General features: G+C 30.5%; 1 protein-coding gene across 23 annotated transcripts in view; it reads left to right on the top strand.

Moving 5' to 3' along the window:
* LOC113523092 (TLD domain-containing protein 2) overlaps nt 1-12,839 on the top strand; it is a 161,447-nt gene that overhangs the window by 58,307 nt on the left and 90,301 nt on the right. For 6 of the 23 annotated variants that reach the window (XM_052897651.1, XM_052897654.1, XM_052897655.1 and 3 more), the window contains exon 1: nt 3,958-4,143. The exons of 10 other annotated variants lie outside the window; for them this stretch is intronic. The gene's annotated coding sequence lies outside the window, so the exon portion shown is untranslated. Of the gene's footprint in view, nt 1-3,956; nt 4,144-4,212; nt 4,230-12,839 lie in introns of those variants that run through there. 7 more of the 23 variants (XM_052897648.1, XM_052897652.1, XM_052897653.1 and 4 more) reach the window with 4 other exon arrangements.

Consider the following 12,839-nt stretch of genomic DNA (forward strand, 5'->3'; position numbering starts at 1 on the left):
AATATAAAACTGCAGCATTGCTGGATGCTATTAATTGTTTCTGGTGTAAGCCATGATTGTTTGTGTCACTGATAATTTAGTTATATATTACGGTTGATATATGATGATTTTATAATTAATTATATTAAACAAATACAAATAAACAAACATGCTAGTATTTGTTACGTTGACAGTTGTGATAGATAATCAAAATTCAATTCAATACATCAATACGTCATTCAATACGTCATTAGTGTGACAGATGTCAAACAAAAGGAGATTATACACGTTATGATTCTATATCTAAATCTATAGAAAATTTATATAATTTTCTGTTATTTTATAATAACTGTAGGGGAAATATTGGAATTATTTATATGAGAAATTTCACTTAAATGATATGATAATTATTTAAAGACCTAATTTCTTAGGGATTTAATCATGATGATTTAAACACTAAAACACTTGTTTATCTGAGAAATCCTCTTAGTAAATAGGTTTACTAAGACACTAAAAGGAAGTAGATATAGTGTAACTATAGTACAGCTACAATAATTGTATGGGACTTACTGTCCTTTCTATACAAATATATATTTAATCTATATCTTTCACATTATAATTATGCAATATATTGCCTCTACTACTACAACATACACAAATAGGACTTATTGTCCTTCCTATATACCTATATATAATAATTGACCTAGCACTTTAATGTGTAATTTATCAGTATTTATGACAACAACCAATTAGGACTTATAGTCCTCTCTATAAAGCTACATAATTATTTAATCTGATTATTTCACAATGTGATTAATCAAACCTCTACAAATATTACAAAAGATCTCTATTACTCTCAACACAATAATAGATTGTTGGACTTAGTGTCCTCAATTTATAGAAAACCCAACTGGTTATTTCACGAGACGTTGTTAACTTGTGATTAATCAGTGTCTTTTAAAGGACTTATAGTTCCTTTAGATATATCTCTCTGAATAAATAATTGGTTAATTCACAATGTGGTTAATCAACAATAATATTATATATAATTGACTGGACTTATAGTTCATTCAATAGCACTCATTACTTTTAGTAGCTCTCGACCTATGGGTTGGACTACTCGTTTTTAGGCTCCGGCCTAATCAACAGATTTAACTTGAACCTTGAGTATTCTTGGTATTAAGTAAATAATATTAAATTGACAATGCTATGTTATGATATAGCAATTATCAACATTATATGGCTTGGCCAATTCAAGGGTGTGGAAGGTATCCCCTATCACACAAATCTTCATCTCTATCGGACTGTCTTCACAGGTGATCTCTAATGTCACATTATAGGGCCGAAGGGTTATGTCCCAACAAAGTAGGTTCTGGTGTCTGGGTGATCTCGCTTCTTGGTCTGATCTCTTGTGGAGCCGAAGGGAAACCCCCATTGAGTAAGCTCGTAACAGGGTGACGCTGGGAAACAGTTTCGTACTGTTAGTGGGTGATCTCTATGTCGCCATATAGGACTGAAAGGGTCATCGCCCATGAGTAAGCTCTCGTGTCGGAGTGATCCTGGGATTTCAGTTCCGATCCGTTTGCCTCTGGCAAACACTAATTTATACTGGAAGCATCGTGGGGCTGGTGGAGCCACTGTAATGTTGAAGTAAATGTACTTATGTTTGGTTTGGAACTGAGAATACTCATTCCCTTATTACCATCAGAGTGCATTAATAAATAGTAATACCCTTCCCTACCTTTTAGGAGGAAGAGTTATAGATAGTTGGAAAGTCTTCCACTGGTCCGGGCGTGTGAGGGGCCCGACCGCTCCCCCATTTTTTTTATTATTACAGTTATTCTGTAATTTACTATTAAATTAACATAACTTCCTTGTTACATGAATTATGAGTATAATTCATTAATTATTCTTAATCCTTAAATATTTATCAATCATCTTCATTATTTAACTCCTATCATATACCAATTGAAGAACCTTTTGGTTATTACACACACAACGGGTCCTACATTACTAGACGATCACACATTTATTTATCTGGCCAGATGATCAAGTGTTTTACTAAAGATCTGTTCAATATTATGTGTTTATTGAAAGGTTATATGATTCATAGGGTGTTTGGGGTATATAAGGCAATATAGGTATGGGGTTATATTGAGGGTGTTAGGCCTTTCTTTAGGGTAGGGTTTCATTAGATTTTCATAGATTTTCATTAGGGTAAGCCTTCGTAGGCTTTTCTTAGGCTTTGTAGGTTTTCCATGTGTAGGTTTATTAAGAGGGTAGTTATTTTATAAAGGGGTACACAGGGTTGCAAAGGGGGGGACCATCACAAGCTTGCTTATTTTTTGAACCTTATAAGGGATGATAAATAATTTGATTTCGTCTTATATAATAATAAATAAAAATTATTAAATCGATGAGTTTGCTTTACGTTTATGTAGACTAGGATACCGGATAAGTCGAACTTAATGACACCTCATTAATTTAAATCGACCTAGTAATTTGAGTAGTATGTACGATGTAAATAAACTGTCCCACATGCAGCATTTACGTTCCACATAAGTACATAGAGGTCGTTGACTGTTCTAACATGTGAGATTCGTTACTTGCTTTAGATGGTTTTGTTCGAAACAGAAACGTTTAGTACCTGTACTATACTAGTTTTTATTCGCGACTTAGTCTGCAGACTGGAATAAATAAACACGAAGAGGAAACAAGCAAACTCACTTTTATACTTAAAGTATTATTAAACATTTATTGATTTTAGTAGTCTCTTATTTAGATAATAGAAACATGTCACTAAAATAATGGAACATTTTACCCAACAGAAAAAAGAAAACAGTGATACCAGTGACAAAATAAAGTGAAAATAAAACGGAAATAAACCCTATTAACTAAAAATATAACATACAAACAAAAAAATGGCAAATTAGAAACGTCCTCCTTTTGAGTGTTGCTTAAAAATAGGTTATAAATACGATTGCTGCAAAATAGATAATGACAAACACCGACCTCTTTTGCAGAATAATTCGAATGATATGCGACTTGTATACAAGATATAGTGACCTAGTGACATGGCATGACACAATGATGCTTTCTATTTTCAGAATATTACTAGTATTAAATCAATAAGTCTTAGTAAATTGCAGCATTTATGCGGCACGCCATTCGTAGTAATTTGAAATTTTATGAGCGGTAGTGCACCGATTGTGTCGGCTCACGTAACCAATAGTAACATGAGGTATATAATTTGAATACAATAACCACAAGCCGTGTTAGGTATTTGTGTAGGTTGTAGGATTATGTTGACAGGTTTATAATTAACTTTACGTATTTTTTTTTGTATGTAGATATTCAATTTCGAATGCTTTTTTTTTTAATTAAAATTGTCTTTGGATCTGAAGTGCTTGCTTGAATCTTAAGTCCGTAAGTTCTTTAGTAAAATTGATGAACACATTAAGGTTCAGTGAAGCCTACCTTGAGTCAGTCTATACTTTTTTTTATATATCACGAAGGTGATAAACAAGTATACAATCCAGCTGATGATAAACGGTTACTGTAGCCTATCGACGTCTGTAACACTAGGGGTGTCGCAGGCGTCTATAGACTTCCTATATATTTATTAGATTATTATATTTATAGAGGACCACAATCAGCAGCGAAAATTGATATCTTGATATGATGACTTTAGGATCTTATTTTTTTATTAAGGATGGAGACACACATATTTTTGAATATTTTGATCAAATTGCTTACAATAAAATTTTTGTGCAGTGTTGATAGATGAATCAAATTACTTTAATATACATATTTGTTTATATAAATGTGTGTCAGATTAAGATAAAAAATGTACGACTGATTGACGGGCCTCGTTGCTTTAAAGATAGATGACCGGGGCATCGGGGTGATTTTCAGAGGGTTATCATTATCAGATGACGACGATAGTACAGCCCCCACCAGCGGCGACGTGTCTGCCCCATCAGTAGCAGTCAAATCGCCGCGCGCCTCGCACGCAACGCACACGCGCACGCGCACAATCGCAGTGAAAGTCGCGCGCGCAGGTTCCGCTACGATTTCGTGCGTCGACATCTTCGTCTAGAGTTATTCTGTTTGTTCGTTGCGCCAGTGCAGCAGGGAAAGGAGGTCGGTGCTTGGCCACAACCCGTAAGAGCACCGTGATTTGTGTGATGGCGATGTTTTAAACCAATCCCCATATATATCATAGTGGCATTACCAAATAGTGTTCTAAGGTACACGAGTATTTATAAGTGTGTAATTATTTTGCATATTATTTCGTTAATCTTGAATTAGAAGTTAAAGTTAAAAACAGTCAGATTACTCATCAATATCGTTTTGTAAATAGATTTGTTTTGATACTTATTATTTTCTTATGGCTACCGTCAATGTTACTGTTTAAAATTTAGTCCAAATCAAAATCTTAATTCGAAATGCGCATATATATGAAACTTAAAGTGAATTGCAATCGTAGGCTAATAAAATAAATATCATTTACCAATTTAACAAACATTTTATCAAACATACTAGAAACAAAGTTGAAGTTGTTCCACAAAGTGCACACCGAGTTGCACAGATACCAAAGTGAAGTGAAATCGAGCGTGCGTCCGTGACCCCACATACCATTTCTCTAACTTCGATCTACCTTTTATTTCTACAGAGCCCTTTTAACGTTTCTGTAATGATAAATCATGACTTTAGCATAATGAGTACTTGTGTATTTGTATAAATAATTTTTTATTTGCGCTTGTAAATTGGATTTTTCTTGGTATTTTATGTCTAAATATTGCACTAAAATGATAATAATCAATTTAGTTTAAGAGATTTGTTATAATAATAAATCTAATTTCCGACTAAAATAGTGATTGTCTTCTGCATAAATTTATTATCGGACAATTCTATAAGAATTTTATAGTTTGAGTAAGGATTTTATGAAATGTATATATTTTAGCAATCGTTAGTCACGTATGTATAATTTATTGTCTTGTAACCAAGGAAAACTCTGGTTGATTATAATTTTGATTGTCAGTCTGTTTATTTTACAATTGCCAATGATTATATCTCTAATTAAAATGGCATGAGTTTATTTGATTTTTAAAAAATAATATTTTTTTAGATTTTTATTTATATAACCAGTATCACTCACATGTTTCTATAATGTAATCCATTGATGAGAAATGAGAGAAAGAACATTAATATCTTTAACGATGAACTACTACTATTCGTATGTGGGTGTCGCCCTTTGGCGTCAAGCGTTTCTAGGCCGCTGAACTGAAGCTAAATTAAGCGTATTATTGCGCGCAGAGTGTTCAAAGTCAGTGACGACTTGCGTTTGATCACCGGATAAACACGGAACCTTTTATCCATTCATCCATACATTCAGTTTCACTGCTTTCAGTGTCGCCGCTTAGACATTACCCTACTATTATCGTGCTGGGTATTCAATTTGGTATTAGGTCTTATTTAAAGTTTCCTTTCCCTGAAATATATTGCTCAGTTCTCCTTTTCGGCTCTTAGCCCAAAGACATCGCGGGAATGAAAAGAATGATATATTCTTCATTACAATGCTGTATGGAAGGACTAACTGAACATTTACATATATTTAATATATTGCAGCACTAGTTTTTCCTGGTTATTTCGTCAGCGTAGCTACGATATGTTGATTGATCGGGATATATATATATATATATATATATATATATATATATATATATATATATATATATATATTATATATATATATATATATATATATATATATATATATATATATATATATATATATATATTTTCTCCATATATATATATATATATATATATATCTTCATGACGATGGTTAAGCTACAATTGGTACCAAGAGGTCATAAACAAACTCACTTTCACATGCATAATTTGAGTAAGGATTTCTAATGTGAATATGTGTAACAGATTAATATTTTAATGTTACAGGACTCGGTATAATAAAATTCTACTAGGCCCTGTACTATATTCAATTTTCACTCAGTTTCCTGGGAATTTTTAATGCGACACAAAATACACAAAATTTTAATAAAATACAAGTTGAATTTAGAACGAACCTAAATAAACGCAATAAATTCTATTTCATCAGATGTAGTAACGAGGCGTCGCGCAACGTTTGTCTTTATTGTCTCTAAAAATATCTACTGGAATATAGTCCAAGTAGCTATTAAATGGATGCTAATTAATGATATCCAGTTTTGCAGCGATCAGGTTTACGGTGACATATTTTTTATTGGATGAAATATTTTTTTATTTGTGTCGTTTAAGATATTTGTATAAATACAGTTTAACAAAACGGTATCGATTCAAAATTCAAAAGGAATTACGAACTGAATTCATTGTTTTTATATTATTAAAAGCTAAAAGTACCGTTATAGGTAGTCAGTAATTTCACCAATACATTTTTAATAAATATTATATATATATATATAAATATTATATATATATATATATATATATATATATATATATATATATATATATATATAAACATATTTTATGAAATTCATATATTTTTTTTTTATTTTTAAAAGAAGTGCAGTTTACTTGTGTCAGACCAATAATAATTGCGCGCAAAATAAAAAGTCAATATGTAATTGTATTAAAAGTGCAAATGAGATGACGGAAATAAGATGGAAATAATATACGATAATTAAATAATCTCACGATAATTTATTCATTTCAATAATTTATTACATACTTATTATTGTTATAATAGCGTTTTAAAAACGAGCGTTTTAAAGTTTTGATATACTTTAATACTGACAATTTTAAATAAATGCCCAATTATTATATACAATTGTATTAGGGCTTTTAAGAGTTGCAATAACTTTATCATAAACTTTAAAATAAATAAATGAGCTATGTTAAAATATTCTATTGATATAAAGCATTATACGAGTATATCACAGGGCAGAAAGTTCGATTCCCAACTCGTCCAATTTGTTTTGAAGTCCTCGACTTTAGCTTGGGCGTTAAACAATAAACTCGGCAGTAATCAATCACTTTCATCCTTTGGTGAATAATATGTCTATTTGTACATATATATTTTAAATTATATGTGTACTACTATATATAGGATAATGTAATAAAAAACATTTGTTATTATTTAGCTAACAGTAGTCGCCAGTCAATAAATTATGTAGGTAATAATGTATGTCATGTGATAGAATTGGTGTTTACAAATACTATGTTGTAGTGATTTAAAAACATTTCTGACATAGTTTATCACTCATTCTAAAAAATAGTCTTATCAAAAATTTTCCAGTCTTCGTATGTGTATTTAGATAATTTGGTAAACATACGAGTATACCTATTGGAAATGACTTATTTACAAAATTATTATATTCATATATTTATAGCTGTTTATTTATATTGAAGAAACTGTAATAAACATTTAAGAAAATAATATGATAAAAAAAGGTATATACCTATAGGAGTAGAAAATATACCCTCCGTTCTTTATGCTGTCAATATTACACATGAAACTTTGTAATTGTGTTTGGATGTTTATTATTAAATGGTTAATAAATAGCTAGACGGGTTTAAATGAAATTTGGTATGAAGATAGACTGCACCCTAGAATCACATAATGTTTACTTTTTATTCTAATATACTCGGACGGACCCGCCTAAAACGGATAAAGATAATTTACTCATCCATCACCATATTTTGAATAAAAAATTTTGCAAATCCATATTAATCATGTTATGACATTGCACTAGTAGGCACTTCAATCACTGTGGGGATTGTAAAACTATCTTATCGGCCGCACTTGTTCCAAAGTGGTATTAGTGACATTGGAATAAAGATACGTAGCTATCAAAATTATTGGATTCGCAATTTACAAGCAATGGTTGGCAAATAATAATTTTAAGTTAATTATCATTTATATCTTTGATGAAAATATTAAAAAAAATCCCATGTCAAGATGTCTGTATACCAAATAGGATAGTTTTTTTTTCCATTTTATTTTGAAAGTACCGCCATCAAATTTTGCCCTATGATTGACTGTTAGAGAATGTTGTTGGTGTTATATCTGCCATGTGTACCTTTATTATATACATGAAGTTAAGTAAATAAGAACTAATTATTTTAGTGTAAGAGTTAATTATTTAGATGTTATTTCACAAAAAATACACTGAGTTTAATCGTGGTCAAACCATTGATTATTTTAATTTAAAAACTAAATTACTAAACAGATTTTGATAAAACTTCTGCGAGACGAATCTGAAAGATTGTTTTTTTTTTAAATAAACAAAGAATTTTTCAAACCGGTTTATAAATAACGGAGTTATGAGGTAACAAACAACCTCAGAACCTTGAGAACCTCTTCCTTTTTTAAAGTCTATTGGAAATAGTTGGTCGTAGTAAGGGACAAAACTAGGTTTGTAGAACGTTGCCAGTCTTAATTATATTAAATTTAATTTTTGTATGTAAAACCCACCTGTCACGGCGTTCGTTTACGCTAATCTTCGAAACTCCTCAACCAATTTTATGAAATTTTGTACATGTTTTTTTTTTATGGTTGAATGGTAATTCCGTCTGCGTTATCAGTATATGCTGGCGGGGCACCAGAAAAGGATGAAAGGAAATCTTTTAGCCCACGTAACGAATCCCGAAATAATTAACCACGATGGATTCCAGGATAGTTTCCGGTGGTCGACCTGTTTAGGTATATTGCTAGTAATGGAACCATTACTAACAATCCCTTTCTTCCCTGTAAATATGTATTGTTTGCTACATCTTAAAATATATGATAATTTTTATCTCGATATAAAAAAAATCTGGCAAGTGGAGGTAAAGTGCAAAACGTTTGCTGGGTCTAGTCTTATAAGTATAAATATGTACTTGTTTTAATTAATTACTTGTGAGATTTTCTTTCCATTGTTTCACATGACATTCGCTAAATTCTGCCCGTGGATATTTTTATCGTGAAGTTTGCATTCAGGCTGTTGATTAGCCGAACAGCAGCCACAGCGTAGCTCGGGTTGTGTAAGTACCATTGCGCTTTGAAATCGGACACGACCTACATTTTTCTAGCAATGGACGTAACTTGAGTATTGTGTTATGCACCGCATTGAAGTCGACCATATAAAATGTGCGCAACGTTGCTAATTATTGTCACCTACTTATAATACTTATAACTGCAAAAATTTATTGCAATATAAGTATACAACTTGAGATGACAAGTGAACTGCATGTTGATCTGTCACCTGATGAATACGAAAATTACCACAATTTTCGTCCATAGACGTGAATAGAGTGGAAAGACATCACATTATACGTGTGAGGAGTTTTGCATCCTGTAATTTCACTGTCGACAAATTTAATCATAGTCAAACAAATATTTGTATTGACAGTAGTCCTGTAGTAAATTTAATTACCTTAAATTATTCATTTGTTTCATTTAGAATCATTAAAAGTTTTGAATAATCTATCGTTATTATTCCTTATTGATTGACGGCTCGTATAATTGTATTATTTAAAATGTATTTTTAGTTAAATTTTCTATTTTTGAAGAAATATCACTTTTGCAAACGATGATTGTACAAATTCGTTGATCCTTTTGAATTGTACAGTAAACAGGAATTAGGTTAATTATTGTTCAATGCTCTCGTTAGTTTTTGTGGCATCTTAATTGTTTCTCATGGTTTCAATTTGAATATTGTAATCTTTCCGCATGTTTTTATTACTTTGAACTTGTCATCAGTGACAAGAGCTTTGTACCTTGACTGTGTTACTGACCTTTTAACGGGAAACTCGTCGTTATTTTATTTGCTTTAAACGTGAATCACTGTAACAAAGGGCGATAATTATGGAAACCAGATTTTGTTTAACATATCTAGTAACTAAATTAACATATCGATTTTCTAGAAGTTTGTCTTAGGTTTTTGTTTATTTATTTTTTTTTATAAATAATTTGAATATTGCACATAGTTTCCATTATGACCTTGACACCTAGCTCCCACGGAAACGACATATATTGTTTTTAAAATCTAATCTTATGGCAAGCATAATATGAAGATTATATATATATATATTATATATATATATATATATATATATATATATATATATATATATATATATATATATATATATATATATATATATATATATATATATATATATATATATATACGTACTCCAGTACATACTACTTGTCTCAGCAAATCCTATTTTGTCCTATACCACCACCAATGTACTCCATCTTTTCTCATCTACATGAAAACTACTCTATCTCTAAAGTTGGAATAAACAATAATACATTTACAAAATCTTATTAAAATCAGTTGAACTCTTTCGGAGATTAGCGTGATTGAAAATCATGACACGAGATTAAATATATTAAGATATTCATCACCGAGTATTACTGCTATTTCCCCAATTAAAAATTGCGCTTATAAAACTGCACTTGTTTTCGTTGAATTGGGTGTCTCGAATGTATTAAATTGGGCAGCTGTGATTATTTGTAGCCGCTGCAGATTGGGAATATTTCCAAATAACATCTTAAGGAATTTCTGAATTTAAAATCAAATTCTTTCATTGATTTACGTACGCGTCTCTTTACAAGTTTATTTTGCTTATATACTCGTATTTATACAACTGACTTTACCAAATAACTTGACGCCCTGATCGAATAGTTTTATTTACACTTACTGTTTATGCTTCAATGATTGACTTGGATTTAAACCCTGTGGTCCTATCATTACCTTAATAATTTAATAAAGGAACGTCTACTTATGTTAGCGGCCCTAACGGATCAGTAAGTTTCGGGTAGCTACTGTTATAAACCGTCTCAATCTAACTAGATCAATTTAACTTGGAATTCTATTTATTATTAGTGTATTACTGTATTTAAGTTTGTCTGCTCGGCATATACAATTGTACAGTACAGTCATGGACAAATATTTTGTATCAAGCATCAAAGAACAATTGTGTATTATTTTACCAATATGTGTAGAAGTCTAAATATATATAAGTTGACATTATGTTTATTAACGCAGCGGAACTGTTTCTATAATATTTCGTTAACTATGTCAACATACAATCCATAAAATTATTTTAGCACTCAAAACAGTGTAATTAAACCGTGACACAGTTGGTACCCCCCTTTCAATGAACCAATGTTGACGGTTCATTTATGAATTATAAAACATGTCTCAGTCTTATTGTATGCTGACCATTTTCCTTCATAGACATTTAAGTAATATTTTTCCGTACGATAATTCAATGCAACTAACGCGAAATCCTGAAGATTAGAACTTCTATATTTGTAACTATTTGCAACTAAATTTCTGTCGCCTTAATTAATTCACGGCCTGATGAAATTCAGCATGTTTGTTATCAATATAAACTGTTCAAGTGACGTTGAAAATATGGCAATTATTCTTCATTGGATGTAATTGGTTTTGATTTGTACCACTCAGATGGTGCAAAATAATATCACCTTTCTGACAGTTTGACACGTAATAAGTGCTTTATCTTGTTGTGATAATTATGACTAGTAAATAGTAGTTTTTCTCAATAAAATGTACACAAAGTGGCCTGATGCTTGACTCTTTAAGATTGTAAACACGAACTCTTTAACTTACATATTTTATGCTCTTGCCGAGTTCCGGTATAGAGTTCTTGTCGAACAAAGGACATTGCTTACAGCTTATTTTAGTTGATGATTTGTTGATGTAATGAAATGATTGTCTTTATTCACCTTAAGTAGGAGGTTTTCAGTTTACTCGTATTTTTTATATGTTAATATTACAACATTAACACATATAATAAATGTATAGTATCTTTATTTATCAATAAATTTTAATAATTATTTCTGCAATTAGTAGGGTTCACATCCGTATTGGTGACGATTTGTCACCCGTGTTAGTTATAATAGAAGCCGATGTTTTTTATTTTTAATATTAATATTAAGATATTGGCATTATGCAAAAATCATAAAATGGTTATTGCTATGGTTAGCTAGTTATTATTATATTACGCATAAAATTAATTGTTTAGCTAAACATAGAAAAGTTTTATTGTCTATAATTCTCAACATAACTACTTACATGTACGTAAATAATCACGTCATTATTATTAGTTCGTAGTCAGTCATTATGATGTCGACTATTATCTATGAGGTTAAATATTCTATTGTTATATTATTTTATAGATTAAAATTATTTTTATTTTAAAAAACAATATTTAAGAAACCTAAAGTACCGTACAAAATTAAAAATTAAACCTGATAACGACCAGCTATGTAGCGATGATTATCTGTTAATCTAGCTTACGCTATGTGTATACAATATTTTATTTCTATGAAAAAACGTTTAAGTGTTATTCAATAATAAACAAATATTTTTATAAAATTTCATATCTATAATATTAGTTGCAACTATGGTTCAGTATTCAAGTGATGTCAATTTGCTTTGTGTTCGAAACAGTTTCAATATTCACACCATGAACCAGCATATTGCTCTGCATATGCATAATATTATACAGTTGTAATTGACTTTTATTTAATTTTATTCATCGTTATTAAACATGTTTTTTTCTAACTTTAGCAAAATCGTTAATCTTTTAAGGTTACCTTGTTTAAAGTTTAATAATCCGAATCGAAGGATTACAACCTTGCATTGTAATTGTAGCACTTTTATCTTTCGTAACAGATATTTTGTTCATATATGAAAGATATATATATGATATCATATATGAAAGTCGATTCATGGCTGTGTTTCTGGTTATTGATTTCAGGAATGGCAACGCATGGGGGTATCATAATTTGTAACTGCTCATGTCTATTGACTTTCCATGGGCCGTAGCTTGTT

The sequence above is a fragment of the Galleria mellonella genome, unplaced genomic scaffold (genome assembly GCF_026898425.1).
Source record: "Galleria mellonella isolate WM207_F2 unplaced genomic scaffold, CSIRO_AGI_GalMel_v1 utg38, whole genome shotgun sequence".
NCBI lineage: Eukaryota > Metazoa > Arthropoda > Insecta > Lepidoptera > Pyralidae > Galleria > Galleria mellonella.